The sequence below is a fragment of the Nannospalax galili genome, unplaced genomic scaffold (genome assembly GCF_000622305.1).
Source record: "Nannospalax galili isolate Female #2095 unplaced genomic scaffold, S.galili_v1.0 scaffold334, whole genome shotgun sequence".
Lineage (NCBI taxonomy): Eukaryota > Metazoa > Chordata > Mammalia > Rodentia > Spalacidae > Nannospalax > Nannospalax galili.
The window spans coordinates 283,809-298,334 of record NW_008336888.1 but is presented as its reverse complement, the minus strand read 5'-3'; the positions used below and the strand labels follow the sequence as shown (position 1 = coordinate 298,334).

The 14,526-nt window shown below is 39.4% G+C and overlaps 1 protein-coding gene across 1 annotated transcript in view; it reads right to left on the bottom strand.

Moving 5' to 3' along the window:
- LOC103732839 (carboxypeptidase Q-like) overlaps window positions 1-14,526 on the bottom strand; it is a 322,354-nt gene that overhangs the window by 49,341 nt on the left and 258,487 nt on the right. The window lies entirely within an intron of this gene.

Below are 14,526 nucleotides of genomic sequence, written 5' to 3'. Positions count from 1 at the left end.
TTGTGGATTTACAAATTATTTTAGAAACATTTCCATATATGCTTGACAACAGCATAGAATTCAATTTGTCCTGCTGCAGGGATCATGGCCTTAGCTAAATTCCTAAAGAGTCCTGGATTCCTGAAACAAAGCTTAAGAATGGTAGAATCCTGCCCTTAGAATCTTTAGATGGCCTTCACTGAATATTTTGTGCAAGATGCTGGTCAGTGCACCTCAAAATACCGAGTCAGAACATGTTCAAGTTTACCAAACAAGTCACTAAACTTTCTATGTATGTTTATTTGCTAATAAATGCTTGATTAATGGATGATTTATATGTGACAGTATTTGTCTAAGATTTCTTCTCATTTTGACCTAGTCATAATGTTGTCAGCTGAGCTGCAATCCTTACCTAAAGCTTCCTCAGAGACTGCCATGGTTGAGTTATTTTAGATCCCAACAGTCACACGTTACCAAATAAGTCAGTTCATGGTCACTAGTGTACAGGCCAGAAGGAAATTCTAGGGTCAAAGGACATGAGTAATGAAACCATAAAGAATCAGGTTGTGATAAGGTTGTGAGTCTTAAGAGGTCACATGGAGATGGTATAGTTTGCCCTCCCTCCTCTTTGACTTGAGAGATTTAAAAAAAAAAATGGAGTTCACGAGTGTTTAGTTATCTTCCCAAGAGTAAAATAAATTTGTAAGTAGAAGTCAAAGGGAAACTTCGATATCTTACTTAAACTTACTTAAACTCTTACTTAAAAGACATTAGCATACTGAGTAATCATTATGATATGCCAGGCATACAACAGGTACTTTAATACATGATTGATAGTTTTCAAATATCCCTAAGAAGGCAAGTGTGGTGGTCCTGTTTCCAGAGGAACCAGAATTCACAGGTTATCAGTCAGCAGATACTGTGAGTGTTCCATTTGCTTCCTGTGCTGTTAGCAGTCCTTGCAACATGCTACTTATTGGATGGAATACTCTCCCACGCCTTTCTCATCCAAGATAGGTGCTTGAGGAGCAACAGGAGATGCTAAAGATAATACCCTGGGTTCAGCCCTTTGTCAAGGAAAAAACTTCTGACCCACAGGTAGGATGGCTATGAGGGATGCCCTAACTATCTCCTGGATCCTAGCAGCCCACGGAAGCAACCTGCTGGCTAACATTCTGCTGAGCGTCCTCCCCCCATTTCTTCACTCCCTGCCAGCGCTTTCTGGCATGACCTGGGCTGGTTAAACTATATTTTTTTTTACGGAAATGGTCTTGGGGAGCACACCCAGGACAACTGTGCAGTTTTCCACAGTAACTCCCATCAGCCATCAGGTTGTAGAGCTAGAATGTGATCTGAGTTTGGGTTCATATTCTGCGAATCTGCTTTATTCAGTTAGTTATTCCTGTCCAAACAAGTAGAAAGATAGAGATGAAGAACAGAATGTATGATACAGAAAATATTTTTGATTCTTCTAAATGATTTGCTTGATTAGCTTCTCAAGCCCTCATATCCTCATTACCCGAACACTGCCTCATAGCAATATAGAGATTATCTAAGTTTAAAAAAATCTGATTAGTCATTGTAGTAGGTTGAATAATGGCCCCTGGAGGTGGGGCCATAGCTAACCCCTGAGCCCATGAGTGTTACTTTTTCCTTATTTGGCAAAGGGGACTTGGCAGATGTTATTAAAGATTTTGAGATGAAGATGATCCTGGATGATTCCAACGCAATCACACAAGGGTCCTTTCCAGAGAGACCTAGAAAGAGTTAGAATTTTTCTCTGGCCATGTAATAATAAGATTGTAGTAACGGAGACTGGAGGAAGGGGCCACAAGGTACTAGGAACAGAAAAAGGCAAGGAAATGAAGTCTCTTTGGGGATTCCAGAAGGTGCCATCCCTTTCTGACTTTTGTGCTCTAGATTGTAAAAGAACAAATTTGTGTTGCCATAACCCATTAGGTTTGTGGTGATTCATTACAGTGACAATAGGAAACCAATACAGTCAACCAGGCTTCACCAGTGACAGCTGATGATGGTTATTCAGCCTTGCAATGTCTAGGCATGGTGCCGGCTGCTCTACATGGGTCCTCCCAGAAACTTTAAATCTTCCTATTGTAGGTGAGGTAACAGATTCAGAGATGTCAAGAGACTAACCTTGTATCACTGAGCTAATACCTGAAGTTAGGCCTTTGGTACCTTCAAGTCATGTTCCTAATTAGAATACTGAAACCTGAACCTTTGAAATTGCCAGTGAAAGGAGGTAAGTAGAAAGTGTTGGTGGTGTCACCTTCAGTCATGTGGTGAACAGAAACAGCACCATGCATGAGGTCCTGTTGAACCCAAATCTCTCCGGCCCTCCCCCTTTTCCTCTTACAGAACATCTTCCCTGTTCTGTGTTTCTCAAAAAGGCAACTCAGCACAGAGGTGCTTAGATGGTTAGGTTTGCTAATTACTTAGTAATTAGGTGTTTTTCAGGCCTCAGGTTCTATCTGCTCTAGAATTGAGGTCACTGAAAACAGTCTCCCTGCAGCTTTCTTTGAAGTTAGAAGTGGGTTTGCAAACCCAGGAAGAAACATTTCCTTTCATGTTCTTTTTCAGTTTGACTATATTTTCATCTTTAGAAGAAACAAAAAGCTCAAGAGATTGCATTACTTTTAAAGGGGGCAAGATTTGACTGGTTCACATGGCTAGATTATCTCTCTTTAACAATAGCATGCCATATACAGCAAGTATATTTTGTTTGTTTGTCCCCAACATACAGTCAGCATAAGAATTGTTGAGAGAGAGAAAGAGAGAGAGAGAGAGAGAGAGAGAGAGAGAGAATTTTCAGTTAAATTGAAATAACAAAAGGCCAAATGAACAAAGAACGCAACATGGAGAAAGAAGGTTAAGAAAATATTTTTGCCTAAGTTCTACATTTGTTTATTATTAATTTATTAGTAATCTTCAGTTATATGCTTACAAGTGATTAAGAATGATAAGATTATTTATCTGAAACTTCGTAGAACCATCACCCTTTATTCTAGGATAGTGAGGAGGTGTCATTTTGCTTATACCAACTCTGATATATTGGCATTCTCTATTTAGAGCTCTTATGTTATTACAACTTAATGCCCCAATCAAGACTCCATTGGAAAGAATGTGTGATCAATTAGTGATGCCTACTTTGGACTCAGAATAAGGACTGCAAGAGTGCTGTATATTTGCTAAAGTTGCCCACACAGTTTTCAACTCTGTGCAGAACATACTTCCCACCTTTGTTTTCACACAGTGCCGCCAACTACAAAGCTCTCTCTACTCCCTGAATATGCCATTCCTACCTCTGCCTCTTCAGCTGTTCTTAACATTTCAACTAGAAACTCCTACTCTACACTGTTAGAGATACTCAGAAACAATGATTTCAATATTTTTGAAATGAAGTTTAAATCAATGTCTGCTGAATTCTCTAGAAATCAGGAATTTTATATATACCAAGAATCAGTAACAACAATAACATTCTTTGTTACATTCTTTAAAAACTCTGCTTGAGCATTATTTTAACCAAGTTCCTTTGCTGATTCAGTGAATCAATAGATCTTTACTTCCCACAAACTAATTTGTGAAATGAATGTATACAATTCATAATTATTAATCACCTAACATTATAAAATAATTTCTAATATTTATGTGGCAATCTTTTGAATTTATTTATTTATTTTTATTATATGTACACATGTTTTATCTGCATGTATGTAAGTGACAATGCCCAGGGAGGTCACAAGAAGGCAAAGGATTCCCTGGAACTGGAGTTAAGGATGGTTGTTAGGTGCCATGAGGTGGGAACCAAACCAAGGGTCTTCTGCAAGAGCAGCCAGTGCTCTAACTGCTGAGCCATATCTCTAGCCCCTTAGCAATTTTAAAATAATTTTCTTACTTGTCCTGTTTTGAAATTTCCTAGTAAGCAATCACTAGATTTCAATTTTCACCAATTTCTTCCTAGGCATATACCTTGAAATCATTCTACAAACCATTCTTTTATTCTGTGGAAACCACAAGAATCAAAAAGTCAACCAGAACATAGTTGTTACTGATAATAACTATAATGATAATAACATTTTAAAATAACTGTTCAAGTTGATAACTTCTTTTTACATTAATGTCTTTTTATTTTATTCAATATATGTTCTATTCAATATTCTCAAATTACTGATATAAAATGAGGCTGGTTTATCCAGTTGTTGAATAAATGGCAGAGCTAGGACATACAACTCGCTGGTGTGTCTGAGTGTATTCTCCATGCCTGACCTGCAGGCTCCCATCGCTCCACTATCCAACTACTTCGGCTATAGCCACATCCCCTTTCCTACTGCACCACATGCATACCATTCTCCATCACTTCTCTCATCTTTTCTGACCACTCCTGTCTCCTTGATAGTCTGCCATGGTTCTGATCATCGCATCCATCTTCACCAAGTCTTCCTTATCTTGATGAACCCTAAGTCCTCCTTATCTTGAGGAATGCTTCTTCTCTTACAGTTTCAGTACTGGTGATCTATTGTATGCTGCTTGAGCACTATTCATCCAACAAATAATTCTTGTGGTCTCTATCATCTGCAAGTATTACTCGAGGCATAAGAGATTCGGCAGTGGATGACACTTCCTTTCCTGGAGCTTATGTTCCAGTTGGACTCCACTTCTAGTGTGCATGCCTATGTTTTAGTCTCCTTGACAACAGCAGCAATACTTGTTTTTTCTCTACCTTTGAAGGAACAACATAATCCCACTGCTGTACAGCGCTCATCACAGAATCAGGAAAGTGCCTGTCTTGGTAGTATCGGTACACAGCTAAACGTGTAAGTAAACATGGTCAAAACACAAGATCACTCAATTCTTCCATAATTTCATATTTCTAACTAAAGGAAGTCTGTATTTAGCAAGGTAGTTTAGGAATTCTCTGGGTAGCTTATAAAAAAACTATAAGGAGGAGCGGCCTAGAGAATAGTTTTCTGCATTGAGGAAGCTAGATCCAAAATATCTGTTTCTCAGAGATCTGCTGGGAAAGTCCTGCACACTTAGGAAATTTTAAGAGGTTATGAATTGTTGTGCTTATTAAAACATTTTCCTCATCTTTGATCTTTTCCTTGAGGGCCATGACAGCTGCTCTTGCAACATTTCAGGCATGGCAAAAATTTAGCTCTAGGAGAAACTACTTAGAAAAACATATTCTCATAATTTTTACTCTAACTCAAATGAATAAAAATGGAATTGAATCTTTCCCAAATAAAATGTCCATCCCTTCCCAGTCTGATAGGAAGTGATCAAAGAGAGAGAATAGGAACTTATTCCAGAAAAATATTTGATTTCTTTGTTAAATTTATTTTTACAGGCATAAGTCAATCTCTCCCATAAAACTATCAGATCATTATAGAAAAGACTACTAAGCATCTCTTGGAAATAAGAACCATACTTGGAAATAAGAACCATACTGTGTTCATATGTGAGCTGGTAGGATAATGCAAATCACTCCTGGGCTGGTAAGTGACTATTTAAAAGACTCGACTCATTACCCACAGAAGTGGGTGTGGCTAGAGGATGCCAACTAACATGAGAGGTACTGAATTCTGGGAGGAAAGCTATGTCAGCTTGAATTTTCTGTACCTCACCATACTAGACCCTTTCATGGCAGTAATCAAGAGACTGAGTCATTAGTGGGCAGCAAGGTTAGCTAAAGACTTTGGTTCTTGTTTTACTGTTTTCCATAAAGTAAGGTAGGAAGAGATTGTTGCTCTCCCTACATCTATCCCGGAAGTCTCTGCACATCTTCATCCATGGGTACTCAGTTGTTCAAGCACACTGCAAATGCTGCTTCCTCCAGAGTCATTTTTATGAGTGTTCCTTTACCAGTTTACATTTTCTCTCTTTACAGTCTTCATTGCATTTGTATGTTTTAGCATTTATAATATTTGCCTAGTTATTTAAGTATGCTCATATTTTATTTCCCTTCCCAGGAAGTAAACAAGGAGAGAACTGTTTTATTCAAAGGTTGAGTTTAAAGATAGCAAAAAGTAGATTTATAACGAATATTGGGAATGGCCTTTCTGGGCTATCTCTCACAAAGTAATGGGACCAAAGTTAGTATCAGGATGGATACTATTTTCTCGGTTTTTTTTTTTTTTAGTCTCAGGAGTACTATTCCATGTGTTCCTGGCTGCACCACACCCTAGCTCCAGCACTCATAAGATGTGTGAATTAGAAAGGACCTCACCTCTCTTCATTCTAGTTTTATTCGCCCATTTAATGAGATTAGTAATAAGATTATAAGATTATATATCATATATATAAGTATAAGATTATAAGTATAAGATTATATATCAATGAATTGCTTTATTATCATCACAATTATCATCACTATCCCTGCCACCACTATCGGTTCACTGGAAAATTGCAGAGGATTTTTGTTATTTTAAACAGAAATAAAAACTTAAATGCCTCTAGAGTTTAGAAAAACAATGCAAGAAAAGTAAAATTCAGAACTCCGTACTAAGAAAGGTCAAGCACAACACAGTATGATTAGTGCAATTATAGGTTTATTATGAAGGCACAGAGGAGGGGTCTGAAATATTAAGCAAGGTATAACAACGGCAGTAAAAATGAGTGTTAATTTTTCCTAAGAGACATAAGTATTTTAAGAAGCTATCAGTTGAGACTTTAAAGATAAGTAGAGATTAGCCAAGAGGGCCAGAAAGGAAGAATATAGAAAGGGCAGAACAGGGAATGAGTGTAAGGTACATTATATTGGTAAATCATCATGTGTTTATTGAGCTCACTGAGTAGTTGGCTCTGGAAGCTGGGTTACCCTATTTCATTTCAGACCCAAGCATGTTTGTCTCAAAGTGTCCTCCAAGACCTCTTGTCTATGGATGATTTGGCTCCCTAACTCTGCAGAAAGGAGGGAACAGAACAGAACAACAATCCAAGGGTAAAAACATTGTGCCGTTGAGAACAGCTGGGAGGTAAACTGTTTTCAATGGAGGTTACTATTGTTTATTCCACAATACAATAGTACCTTCAGTGGGAAAGAGAAGCCTGAAATTCAGCCACAGAAGCTCCTCCATGGAGAGAAAGTTCAATTAGGAGCTCCATCTGACTGCCTCAACTTCCACAGTTGATTTCTGCTGTATGTTGTTATGTGCCTGTGATTTGAGGATGTTATCTTACTGCTATTATTTGTCCTTTTACTTGGGAGCACTCTGCTCTGCAGGGCTCTCTTGATCAGGAACTTCAGCTGACTGCTGCCACAGGGCTTCTCCAGTTAAATTTTGCTGGATGTTTTAAGCACCTGATTTGACGATGTTTTGCTATCTATCTATCTATCTATCTATCTATCTATCTATCTATCTATCTATCTATCTATCAATCATCTATCATCTATCTATCTATCTATCTATCATCTTCTATCTATTCATCTATCTACCTAATCTGTCATTATATCTATCTATCTATCTATCTATCTATCTATCTATCTATCTATCTATCTTCTATCTATTCATCTATCTACCTAATCTGTCATTCTATCATCTGTCTGTTTGTCTGTCTATCTATCTGTCGATCTGTCTATCATCTATCTATCTATCTATCTATCATCTATCTATCTACCTAATCTGTCATTCTATCATCTGTCTGTCTGTCTATCTATCTGAGTTACAAATGCTCCAAAGCCCTAAGGGAATTCTCCTACATGCTTCTATCATTGAGTATTTTTTAAAAATCTTTTCTTTTTCTTTCATCTATCTATTTATGTATCTATCTATTATCTATCTATCTATCTATCTATCAATCAATCATCTTTTTATCTATCAATCAATCATCAATCTGTCATCTCTCTATATCCATCTATCTATCTTCTATCCATTCATCTATCTACTTTATCAATCAATTTATCTATCATCAATCTCTCATCTATCTCTCACATCTATCTCATCTATCTATCTATCTATCTATCTATCTATCTATCTATCTATCATCTATCTATCTCTTGGGATTTGGTCTTTTACTATATATTTATTAACTCATTCAAAACTAAAATAATTCTCTAGACTATAGAGAGTAATGAGGAATTGTAAGGTAGTTAACAAACTCAGTATGAAGCTTTGGCAAAAGAGAAGTTCAAGTGGAAAACCAGGAAGAGATAAAGTCAGGGAGGTTAGCAGGTTATGAAGGACCTCACACATCACCCTTAAGAGTGTGCCTTGAGAGTGATGGGAAGTCACATTTCTGGAGGATACCCAGCAGCAATGCAGTGATGAGAAGTTTTGAGTGGATTCACTAAGGCAAACAGCATGATGAATAGAGGAGAGGCTACATTTTGGGGGTAGAATTGGTATGTCAGGAGTTTACTGAATGGAGAAGGGTGAGTGAAGGGAAGTGGTCTAAACTAGTGCTATCATTTCAATGCCTGGGTCACCATGATGTTAGTTTGGTCTTTCTAGGGATGGGATGGAGTAAAGGTAAGATAAAAAGAACATGATGAGTCTAAGTACACAGAGGACATCCAAGTGGTGATATCAGCTGTATGGATTATATATACCACCTAGAGAGACAGACTTGAGAATCTGCAGTGTTAACATCAAGGAACTGAGAGATGAATGAGAGTTCAAAGGTGATACTGTACTAACACTTAGTGGTTAAGCACAAGGAGAGGAATCTAAAAGGAATGGAGAAGAGAGAGGTGTAAAACCCAGAAAGAAAAGTTTCTAAAGAAGTATAAATGTTCCTTCACTTGATGGAGGTTATGTCTCAATCTATTGTAAGTGGAAAAAAAAAATTTTTTATTAAAAAAAAAAAAAAAAAAAACCAAAAAAAACCCCATGTTGAAAATGCATTGAACACATGTAACCTGCTGAACTTCCCACCTTAGCACCACAGAACATTGAAGAGTACTGTGATCTTGTGGCTGACTGAGAACTTCCTGCTTTTGCCCAGCATTGAGAGGGAGTAGCAAAAGCCCAAGTCAAACCATTGCAGTATGTCATGAGAAGAGTTCCACGATGAAGGTGGTAACATATCCCCCCACACCCCCCAAAAAGCAAGGGAAGGACTAGGATGGTTCATTTGAGTTGGCCCCGGGGACAACTTTTGAGTCTGTAGAAGACCTTTGAACACCTAGAGGCTGCTCCAGATGGATTCAGTTCCAGTTTAGTGGGAAGAGGAATGAGTGAGACCAGGAAAGATTTTGCTGCAAAGGGGGTCTCCTTTGCAGCAAAATATTTTTATATCAATATAATATATAAAAGTAATTATACAATGTGTAAATAAAACATAGTCAAGTGAAAGTGTTTACATATATTTTAATGTAAAATCTTGAATATTTTACATTCTGAAGGAAAACTTTAGTGAAGAAAAAATGAATACACAGGATAGAAATAGTCACTAACTTGAGGTATATAACAAGGGTGTGAGGGGACAGGACCCAGAACATAGCATAAGATAGGAATAGGGATACACATCTCATTGTGTCTGAGAGAAAGAGTGGGGATAGATGAGGTGATGAGCCATCCTTTCCTGAGCATTGGGGGAAGTGGAGGGCAAGAGAATGACATCAACAGCGACCCTGGGGCAGGGCTCTGATTGGGTACATATAACAAGATGTGAGGTTTCACTGAGGGCCAAGTTAAGACTAGAGGTCAGGATTTTTCAGGACACTAAGAGTGGTGTGTGTGTGTGTGTGTGTGTGTGTGTGTGTGTGTGTGTGTGTGTGTGATCGATACAAGCAGGCCCCAGCTGTCTGACACAGACATAGATAGGGCCAAGACAGCAGACAAGTGAGTTGGCCGAAGATGTTTGACCTCTGGAAGAAAAGCTCACGTCATGAAATGTTTAGTAATTTCCTTACCCTGAAATTTCATTATGGGTCTGGACAATTTGCAAACCTGCAAATCATCTGAGATTTCCCCAAAGCTGTGTTGAATACTAATTCATCTAGATAGACGTTGCAACCTGCAAGGGAATTGGAACCTTTAAACTCAATTCTCTCCTGACACTTGAGAAATGAGTGGAGAATAATGTGTCCAATTCTTAGTCCTTGGAGAGTTAAGCATAAAAGTGTTTCATAAGAGTGATCAGAAAAGACTTTTGTTCTTAGAATGTGCCTTCTCAAAAAAGAAAATGAAAAAGCAAGGAGATTTGTACTTAACTTTGACAAGGGAGGAGTTTGCCAAGGGCATTCCCTACCTCAATTTGTCATGCCTCAACCACATAAGATTCCTATAGTGAACACCTAATTTGTGAACTTAGGATACTACAAAATAGATGATAGCATCTCCATTACGACACCAGTGGTGCCAGAGACTATGGCTGTTAGTGATGTCAAACTTTAGAATTGAAACAGAAGTCAAAGAATAGCTGGTACAGACTTCCATAAAGATTTTGGCCTCTGATTAGTGGTTCAACCTCTTAGTAGGCCTAGTCCTCACAAAGAGTACAAAAGGGGGGTGTGGTGGTTTGAAAGAGAATGTCTCCCATAGGCTCCAAGTATGCATTTTGTCCCAGTTAGTAGCACTGTTTTGGGAGGTTTTAGAAAGTGTGGCATACTGGAGGAAGCACATCACTACAGGTGGGCTTAGAGAGTTCTTAAGTCTTGCTGGCTCTTGAGACACTCTTGTTTTCTGTGCCTGTTTGAAGATGTGAGAGCTTAGCTTCTGTTCCTATTCCAGCCACCACTGCCACCATGCCTCCCTGCCATGACAGACTCTTGACCCTTTGGAACTGTAAGCTCAAATAAACTCTCCCTTTTATAAGTTCCCTTGGTCATGGTGTTTCTATCTCAGCAACAGAAAAGTAACTAATACAGGGAGAAACAGTCACTGTCATTCCTTCCCTGGTGATTGTGATGGTTAATATTCATTGTTTATGTTACTAGATTTGGAATCACCGAGGAGACATGCCTCTGAGCATGTCTCTGAGGGTATTCCCAGAGAGGTTTAATTGAGGAAGAAAGAGCCATCCTGAATGCTAGCAGTACCACTCCATGGGTTGGTATACCAGGCTGAATAAAAAGCAAAAGAGGAGTATCAACATTCATCTCTGCTTGCTTCCTGATTGTAGACACAATATGACCAGCCACCTCATGTTCCTCTGACCATGTCTTCCCAGCCACAATGGACTTTGTTTCCTCAAACCATCAACCCCACTAAATCCCTCATTCCTTAAGTTGCTTTTGTCAGGTATTTTGTCATAATAATGAGAAAAGTTAACTAACACAGTGATAAACATCAAGACCAAGTTCAATCTCCACTGTTACCTGTGACATTCATGTCATAAATGGACTCTTTTCCACACCTCTTGAGGAAGGTTCTTCTCTACTGGCAGCTCTGTAGAGGTAACCTTTTGGCAAAAGAATAATCCCCTCAAACCCTGACTCCAATCCATTCTATGCTCGTATGAATGTGAACACTTGAAGCCTTTCAACCTTATGGTTCTGAGTACAACCACAGCTGACAGAAGATTTCCAACATATTTCAAGGTAATGGGTGTTACATTCCAGTTGCACAGTTTCTGGCTGGAGTTTTTATCTCACATATTTTCTCTTTTGTTGTGAAGTATGAAAATTCTTCTGGAAGATTAGCTGCTAGGCACCATATTTTCAGCAGTTCATAATTTTAGTACTATGGGGAAAACAAGTATAATCTACACAGTAGCCACACATATAAAATATAAAATGTAAATAATTAAATGGTAGGAATCATGTGCTTTGTTGGGGTTTGGTTCTAGAGATATCCAGGATAATTTCAGCTTCCCTAGGAAGGGTAAGAGGTTCAAATGGCTCTTGATATTCTCTCTCTCCCTCTCTCTCTCTCTCTCTCTCTCTCTCTCTTCTCTCTGTTTCCCTTCCTTCATCCCCCCTCTTAGACTTTCACAGGAATTTCATTACTTTAGTTCTTCTTTATGATTTCCCTATTGAATCAGAGTTTTCAAGAAGAAAATGCTTTTTATTCTTACTATTCTGAAAGCCCCAGATATTCCCAATGCATAAATTCCTAAATTCACATAAGATCAGGTCAACTGAGCATAAATAAGCAATGGCAAAGCTAAAGATTAGTTTAAAACATAACAATTACAGAAAATCTGAAATGTTTTCCATGAAAAATAATAACATCCTACAATTGATTTTATTTATTTTAAAAATTTTTATTTACTATTTTAATTTTATTTGTATGAGTGTATTGCCTGTGTATAAGTACACGTGTCATGCAATGCACATGGAGGTCAGAAGAGGGTGCTGGATTCCCCTGGAACTGTAGGCTGTTAGCTGCCATGTGGGTGCTGGGAATCAAACCTGGGTCTTCTGCAAAAGCAGCCAGTGTTCTTAACTACTGAGCCATCTCTCCAGACCTACAACTGATTTTATCCTACAAAGACAGCTGAAAAGAGGAGAGGAAGAGGAGGAGGGGGCAGCTCCTGATATCTGGGAAGTATTTCCAGGAAGGTATCAGTATTGATAAAGAAGTCCTGCTGGAACTTTACCATCAGGCAAGGTCCTTAGCATTTGTGGCATAGTGGGTCAAAAGAAGCCACTTCATAATGTCACTTAATCTCAGAAAAAACAAAATCACTCTGAAAACCTCCAAATATTCCCTTCCTGAGGAATATGACTATTGCTTATTTATTGATTACAGTGTTAGTATCCATGGCATCTGTCCTCCCTAAAGACACAAATTATTAAGACACACAGTAATGCAATTGTCTCTACTTCCTGACAGCATCAGTTTAAAAGCAAACTCCTGCTTCTCTGGAACCATGCTAAATCCCCTTTAATCTAACCCAAACCTAAATCGTCTAGATCTTTCCTGACACCCTTTCACTGAGATGGCTCATGACCCCCCATAGTGGATGGTCTCACTACAATGCCTATAAACCTATTGTGCTCAGTCACAGGTGCCTTCCTGGTCTCAGGCAATCCCAGCTGCAAGGGGCCTGGCTTTCTGTTGCAGTGTTCTGTGAAGGTGCTTCACAGTGCATAGGGAAGGTGAGGTGGGCAAAATGGTAAGTGAGGATTCCTCAGCGATGGTGGGCAAGGATGAGTCTTTGCAAAGATTCTAATCCCAAAGAACCATGTGAGAATTCTCTTCTGCTCGGCTCCTGCTCTCATCTGAGGTCTGAGGTCTTGCACGTGAGCACCCACACACTGACTCACTCACTGCTGACAGAAGGGTTTGTGGTTGAAACTGACTTTTATCCCACACAACATCCTAGCTAGCTCAGCAGCCGGTTGCTATTCTCAGACAGTCAAATATGGTTGACCTCTCGGGTTCTGAGTGTGGGAAATGTAAGATTTCCAAGGATACCCATTAGAGGGTGGTTGAAAAAAAAGTGACCTTTAATCTGGCATCTCTATAGAAATGAATTTAACAGGATGGAGGTAAATAGAAAGTTACAGGGAAAGTCTACAAGGAAGTGGTCTTATAAACCATCACCTAACGCAGAGGGAAATTATTATAAAACGTAAAGAAATGCTGTTTTTTTTATTGACATTTGGTTTCTAGAAATCTGTTACTTATATAACTACATCCCCTTGCAGAAATGAGCTTATTTTTGAAAGTTGTGCCTCCACATTGGTCACAGCATTGGCATGAAGTGGGTAGGAAGCAGAGATGATTATCTCACTCGCATATTGGAAACATGAATTATGGTAGTAAGTTGCACAACGTGGCTGGAGCATTAGCAACAGGTCCTGGCACATACACCCAGCTCTTCCTCCTCCACAGCACTCCCAGCATCCCCCAGTGGGCTGTTCTCTCGAAGCAGCCTCATTGCTATCCTTCTGGTCTTGAACTTAGTGCTATTAGTAAACTTTGGACAACACTTCCCAGATCATGCAGTTCTTAGGTGGTTAGGTAGTTTCTGCTAAATAAGGAACCAGCACCCATCATGCAACTTAAAGGATGGTTTCTGGATGCTCTGCGTCGTGTGTGTGTGTGTGTGTGTGTGTGTGTGTGTGTGTGTGTTATTCTGAGCTTGCTCTCCACCTTATCTATTTAGGCAGGTCTCTTCACTTTGGGTAGTGTAAGGGTTTCTTGCTCTAAGGGTCCTCTATTTCTGTTTCTCACGTACTGTGATTGCAAGTGGACAGCCAAGCCCATATACAAAGACTGATTAGGGTGCTGGGGGCCTACCATTTGTACAACTGTACTTTACCTGCTGTGCTGGATAGCTTTAGTGTCAACTTGACACACCTGGGTTGAGGGAGCCTCAATCAGGGAATTGCCTCTATTGGACTGGCCTGTGGCCATGTCTGAAGGGCATCTTCTTGATGAGTGATGTGGGAGGACCCAGCTCACTGTGGGTGGTTGGACAGCCAAGCCCATATACAAAGACTGATTAGGGTGCTGGGGGCCTACCATTTGTACAACTGTACTTTACCTGCTGTGCTGGATAGCTTTAGTGTCAACTTGACACACCTGGGTTGAGGGAGCCTCAATCAGGGAATTGCCTCTATTGGACTGGCCTGTGGCCATGTCTGAGGGGCATCTTCTTGATGAGTGATGTGGGAGGGCCCAGCCCACTGTGGGT